The sequence below is a fragment of the Salvelinus sp. IW2-2015 genome, linkage group LG27 (genome assembly GCF_002910315.2).
Source record: "Salvelinus sp. IW2-2015 linkage group LG27, ASM291031v2, whole genome shotgun sequence".
Lineage (NCBI taxonomy): Eukaryota > Metazoa > Chordata > Actinopteri > Salmoniformes > Salmonidae > Salvelinus > Salvelinus sp. IW2-2015.
Window position 1 is genome coordinate 1,127,923 of NC_036867.1, and position 7,041 is coordinate 1,134,963.

Sequence of the window (7,041 nt, forward strand, 5' to 3'; positions counted from 1 at the left end):
CGCGCGAACAAAAGGAGGTATTTGGACATAAATGATGACTTTACGAACAAAACAAACATTTATTGTGGAACTGGGATTCCTGGGAGTTGCATTCTGCTAACGATCATCAGTAGGTGAATATTTCATAATCTATTTCTGAAGTTCTGTTGACTCAAACATGGCGGGTCCTGTTATGGCTTGTTTTTGTGTCCTGATGGCCGTAGCTCGATTATTGCATGGTGTGCTTTTTCCGTAAGTTTTTGAAATCTGACACAGCCGGTTGCATTAAGAGAAGTTTATCTAAAGAATCTTGTATAACACTTGTATCTTTTATCAACATTTATTATGAGTATTTCTGTAAAATTGATGTGGCTGCTCTGTAAAAACCACTGGATGTGTTTGGAAGTCAAACCATTACGAACTAATGGCGCCAATGTAAACAAGATTTTGGATATAAATATAACTTTATCGACAAAACATACATGTATGTTGTCTGAAGTCTATGAGTGTCATCTGATGAAGATCATTAAGTTGTGATTCATTTATCCTCCATTTCTGCTTTTTGTGACTCTCTCTTTGGTGGAAAATGGCTGTGTTTTTCTGTTTGCTGTAGCTGACCTAACATAATCAGATGGTGTGCTTTTCGTCGTTAAAGCTTTTGAAATGGACACTGTGGTGGATTAACAACAAGTTTATCTTTAAAATGGTGTAAAATACATTGTAGTGTTGAGGAATTGTAATTATTGCAGATTTCCTGTTGTTTTGAATTGGTGCCTGCAACTTTCATTGGCTGTTGTCAAGTCGATCCGTTAACGGAATTTAGCGAAGAAGTTTAAAGTCTGTATAAGAATGACATGACAATGAAATTGGCCTCCCTCCCATCTCTCACGTTTATTCACCATGGATACCGGTGCAACTAATTTCTGGATAATTCAGTTTTCAACATTCTTACTTAATTTATTTTTGTCAAACTTTTTTTTTTGCGTTTAGTACACAAATCCAAACTCAGGAGGTGCGGGCAGGTCCAGGCGAAATTTCAGATGAAAAGTCATATTACAGTTCGTAGAAACATGTCAAACGAAGTATAGAATCAATCTTTAGGATGTTTTTATCATAAATCTTCAATAATGTTTCAACCGGAAAATTCCTTTGTCTGTAGAAATGCAATGGAACGCAGCTAACTCTCACGGGAGCGCGCGAGACTGAGCTCCTGGCACTCTGCCAGACCCCTGACTCAAACACCTCTCATTCCCCCCTCCTTCACAGGAGAAGCATCAAACAAGGTTCTAAAGACTGTTGACATCTAGTGGAAGCCTTAGGAAGTGCAATATGACACCATAGACACTGTATATTCGATAGGCAATGACTTGAAAAACGACAAACCTCAGATTTCCCACTTCCTGGTTGGATTTTTTCTCTGTTTTTTGCCTGCCATATGAGTTCTGTTATACTCACAGACATCATTCAAACAGTTTTAGAAACTTCATATTGTTTTCTATCCAAATCACTAATTACTATGCATATCTTAGCTTCTGAGCCTGAGTAGCAGGCAGTTTACTCTGGGCACCTTATTCATCCAAGCTACTCAATACTGCCCCCAGCCATAAGAAGTTAAAGCTCTAATCGGCCAACCAGTAAAATATTACATAGTCAGACAGATACACTGAGTTTTTTCAGTCATTTCTGCTGGCCTTGCAGTCTATCCATTACATTTTGCTTTAGCACAGTCGCTGCTTTGTCTTGCAAACCAAGCTCAGTCACAACTTCATAAGTGTTTGTCTAGAGCAGAAAGTCCCTATCTAATCTGTAAATGTTTCACAATGCAATACACTTTGCCCTACAATTATTTGGCCAATAGTAAAAAAAAAACTGGAATGACAAGCACAGGTACTGTATTCTTTACAATCCATTAAGAGGGAGAGGAGTTTGTTTCCACAACAATAAACCTGTGGTCCTTTCTCCATGGAGATGGCCCCGGGGTCTGGTTTCCATGACATTAAGTGATGTTGGTGGTGATTCTGCTGTGGACTGCCACATCCACAGATGGGGGAGGTGAGTAACAACCATCATCAGTCTGTCTTAGTTCTTCTGTCTGTCTCCAAAAATTATATTCCAAAATAACTCCAATAGATGTAGGATCTTAATTTGATCACTCTTTTGTTGCTGTGCATTTTCTTGCACAGAATTAAATGCAAAGCTTTAGTATATTCAAGTTTCAAAAAAGGCTTAACTATTATCCACATAATAATTCACATTTCCTGTTGCTGCAGGATTATTTTCCTGCTGTAGCAAACAGGCTCAAGGTAGATCCCACATCTGTAGTCCTGGGTCTGTTTGACAGTAAGTGCTGAGCTAGCATCAGCTGGGAGGAYGGAAGTTGTTATCACACAGGACTGACAGGATTTTACTGATATAAACTCACTGGAATCACCTCACATGAGTTTAACTGTAAAACAAGCTTCTCTGAAACATGAATTACTTAATTCAAGAGCAGACTATTCCTGTTGGCCACTTCCCACCCTAAGGCAAAGTGTAATACAGATGAATGATCATGTGATTCAAATCATCAAATCAAATGTATTTATATAGCCCTTCTTACATCAGCTGATATCTCAAAGTGCTGTACAGAAAACCAGCCTAAAACCCCAAACAGCAAGCAATGCAGGTGTAGAAGCCGTGCTAAAAACTCCTCAGAAAGGCCAAAAACCTAAGAAACTCGATAGAGGAACCAGGCTATGAGGGTGCCAGTCCTCTTCTGCTGATCGGGTGGAATTATAAGAACATGGCCAAGATGTTAAAATGATCATAAATGCCAACGGTCAAATAATAATCACAGTTTTGTCGAGGGTGCAGCAAGTCAGCACCTCAGGAGTAAATCAGTTGGCTTTTCATAGCCGATCATTAAGAGTATCTCTACCGCTACCTGCTGTCTCTAGAGATTGAAAACAGCAGGTCTGGGACATAGGACACGTCGGTGGACAGGTCAGGGTTCCATAGCCGCAGGCAAAACAGTTGAAACAAGGTCAGCACGGCCAGGTGGACTGCAGCAAGGAGTCATCATGCCAGGTAGTCCTGAGCATGGTCCTAGGGCTCAGGTCCTCCGAAGAGAGAGAGAGAAAGAAAGAGAAAAGAGAATTAGAGAGCATTACTAAATTCACACAGGACACCGATAAGACAGGAAAAGTTACTCCAGATATAACAAACTGACCCTAACCCCCCGACACATAAACTACTGCAGGCACAAATACTGGAGGCTGAGACGGAGGGGTCTGGAGAAGTGCCCCATCGATGATACCCCCGACAGGGCCAAACAGGAAGGATAACCCCACCCACATTGCGAAAGCACACCCCCGCACCACTAGAGGGATATCTTCAACCACCACTACCATCCTGAGACAAGGCCGAGTATAGCCACAAAGATCTCCGCCACGGCACAACCAAGGGGGGGCGCCAACCCAACCCACGTCAGTGACTCAACCACTCAAGTGACGAACCCTCCTAGGGACTGCATGAAAAGAGCACCAGTAAGCCAGTGACTCAGCCCCTGTAATAGGGTTAGAGGCAGAGAAATCCCAGTGGAGAGAGGGAGAGACAGCAAGGGCGGTTCACTACGCTTCACTACTGCTATGAGGGATCACACTCCAGGACCAGGGCAGATACAAGTGTTTACACCAGCACTAATTAAAGGCAACAGTTCCCTTCGTTAACATAGCAGTAAGGTACGGAATCTGTCTGTCTGTCTATGATGATCATTCATGGTGCTTCCACGTGTAATGTCTACTTTGTTGCAGCTCAAGTCCGCTTGGTGACATACAGTTAACAGATGACATCAATCACCTGCAGTTCTACAAATCTACCCAGGGCCTAAACTCACCTGGTCCACTGACCCCCCCTCTGACCTTTCAATTTGACCCTGGAACCATCCAGAACTCCATCCAGCATCCAAGGTGGATGACCAGGGCCTCAAATGACATAACCAGCACAAAACAGTTTAGCAGAGACCGAACCAACATCTGTACGCGTGACCTCTGGACAATAGAAAGGACAGCAACCCTGAAACAGCAAGGTAATCAATTGATCAAACCTATTAATCCCAATTCATAAATCAATGAATAGACATTCATCAAAACATTTTTCTGGTGCAAACTGCAAAAAACAAGAACATCATTGTGAGATAAATACACAAAAGATCAAGCTAAAAAGGCTGTTTCTGCATGACATAATTTCAGATCCGGTCCAGGGTTCTCCAAGCAGTGAGGTGTCCATCCCCTGCAGTGTCTCTCAGTCTGACCTCCTGACCTTTGACCTCACCTGGAGATTCAACCAGATAGTCACCATCCTCACCTCCACCTACACCAAGGGCACACCTCAGATGTATGTTGATGACCAGTGGAAGGAGCAGGTTCAGAGTTTGTCTGACTCTGGCAGCCTTCAGCTCCACAAGTTAACCATGATCCACCAGGGGACCTACAGCTGTGAACTCTCTACTGCCAGAGAAACATATATATATATATATATATAAATATTCATGTCCTTATGGTTACAGGCATTTACTCATACTAGCTGTTTGTGTGTCTGAATCCTGCTAACTCACCCTAAAACTCACCTATCCCCCTCCAGCAAATACAAATGTCAAAATGAAAACGACCGGACTGTAATACCACTTCAGACTGGAGAAGAAAGAGAGGAAGACATAGAAAGACAACAACAAGGTGAAGGAGAAGAGGGGTTAGCCACARCAACCATAGTAATGCCWTGAATCAACATTAAGACAACTTTCCATAAAAAACAAAACATTAATAACATTCAGAGAACTTACCAATGTTTTGAATCTCACTGACATCACGCCACAATAAAACATTTATGTGTTTGCATGATTAAGCAAATTAATTTCTATGTCTACTATCCAACAAGTGTTCTTGATTGGCTGTAGAACGGCCTTTAGACAGTAGGATTGGGTGTAGTGTGTGCATATCACATATTGTCTGTGTGTATCAGATGTAATGTMTGTTTTCCTCCAGCACTAAACCAATAGGTGATATATAACARCATGTTMCAMGTTAATGAATGTAATGAAGTCATCCAGTCCCTGAATAAAGGAGGGAAGTTAAATGAAATAAATTAGATTAAATGTAGGTGTCCACGAGAGACTGGTACAGGGAGTACTTGTTAGTGGGACAAGGTCCCCATCTAGTGGTCTTTATGTGTATTACATCATAAAAACTGGTTGGATTATGGATGTGGATTCGACAAGCAGCGTTCCGTGCTGTATGCTCGTACTAGATTCTGCACAGAGCAATAAGACAGGGAGGAGTTTGTATCCACGACGATAACCCTGGTGTTTGGTTTCCGTGGAGATGGCCAGAGTTCAGGTTCTCATGACATTAAGGGGTCTGGTGTCGGTAGTGATTCTGCTATGGACTGCCACACCCATGGAGTGGGGAGGTGAGKAACAACCATCATTACAGTCGGTCTTAGTTTACCTGTCTTTACCCTCTGTCTGTCTCTGACTGTCTCTGACTTTGTCTCTGTCTGTTTCAAAAAACTCAATTTTATAGTGATCTCTAGCCACTGGCGTAACAGTTTCTCTGGGCCCAACCAAGTAGACCACCGGTCGCTGTCCATAGTGCTGAAATCGCAACATGTCTATGCGGCTGCATGTCTATCGAATTGATGATAAGCTTTCTAATGTGCCAGGGCATGGCTTTTGCTAATGGGTAAATGTTTATTGGTAGGCCTATTTGGTCATCACTTTCTCAGGTCTAACTATAAGGCCTACAAGGTCTCTCAATACTGCCATTTTTAGACTACTGGCTGGTGGCAATAATGTAATTAAACTGGAAGAAATGTATTGTACATTTTACAGTAAATTACTGGGAAATAATTTACCAACAAATTACTGGGAATTTACAGTATTTTATTGGCACTTAATTGCCAGTATATTACTGTAAATGAGGCACCAGTAACTTACTGTAAATATATATTACAGTCCCGTAAATGTAAATCAACATTATTACAGTACCTTATTGAAACTTAATTACCAGTAAATGCATTTAAATTGCTATTACAGTGTTGTAAATGAGAATCCAATACCCTTTCAGGTTGAGTAAAATACATTATATTAATGTAAATTGCTYTAACCATTCAAATGAAACAACTTTGTGTTCAGCAATAGAATAGAAGACAAGAAACTTAAGTACAGTTAAYTTAAGTTTAAGTGAACAGCAATGGCAGGTTTCCACTTTAATATAGTTAGGTCTACATGTACAATAACAAACTGTAGTARAATATGTCTCCACTATCACAGTGACAAGTAAATGTCCTCTTAGAGGTAGATTGGGATAAACAAGGGACGTAAGCACCATCCGAAGGTTCTTCAAAGTAGCCACCCTTTGCCTTGATGACAGCTTTGTGCACTTGGCATTCTCTCAACCAGTTTCATGAGGTAGTCACCAATACAAAAAGGCACTCGCACATCTGAGCAATCTTATTTGCAGGTGCATGGCATCAATTGAACAAGATGAAGGAAAAGGAAACCTGACGAAGGTTCTGACGACGGCAGTGTGGCCGATACGTAAGCTTATTAAATATCGGTGATACTATCAAGAGCAGTGTGCGGTTTCCTTTTCCTTCATGAGGTAGTCACCTGGAATGCATTTCAATTAACACATGTGCCTTGTTAAAAGTTCATTTGTGGAATTTCTTTCCTTCTTGATGCGTTTGAGCCAATCAGTTGTGTTGTGACAGGTAGGGGTGGTATACAGAAGATATCCCTATTTGGTAAAAGACCAAGTCCATATTATGGCAAGAACAGCTCAAATGAGAAAAGAGCAACGACAGTCCATTACTTTAAGACATGAAGGTCAGTCATAAGGAACATTTCAAGAACTTTGAAAGTTTCTTCAAGTGCAGTTGCAAAAACCATCAAGCACTATGATGAAACTGGCTCTCATGAGGACCGCCACAGGAGAGGAAGACCCAGAGTTACCTCTGCTGCAGAGGATAAGTTCATTAGAGTTACCAGCCTCAGAAATTGCAGCCCAAATAAATGATCTCTCTCAA

General features: G+C 41.3%; 1 protein-coding gene and 2 long non-coding RNA genes across 6 annotated transcripts in view; all 3 read left to right on the top strand.

Annotated features, from left to right (window-relative positions):
- The window catches only part of LOC139023146 (V-set domain-containing T-cell activation inhibitor 1-like), a 94,125-nt gene that overhangs the window by 69,629 nt on the left and 17,455 nt on the right, over positions 1-7,041 (top strand). The window lies entirely within an intron of this gene.
- Positions 968-3,915, top strand: LOC112067863 (uncharacterized). The gene is made up of 2 exons (XR_002893437.2): positions 968-2,031; positions 3,771-3,915. It is a non-coding gene; the product is annotated as an uncharacterized lncRNA (long non-coding RNA).
- The window catches only part of LOC111953570 (uncharacterized), a 5,198-nt gene continuing 2,093 nt past the window's right edge, over positions 3,937-7,041 (top strand). For both annotated transcript variants that reach the window (XR_011474297.1, XR_002893436.2), the window contains exons 1-2: positions 3,937-4,045; positions 4,209-4,691. This is a non-coding gene — a long non-coding RNA (uncharacterized lncRNA). The remainder of the gene's footprint in view (positions 4,046-4,208; positions 4,692-7,041) is intronic.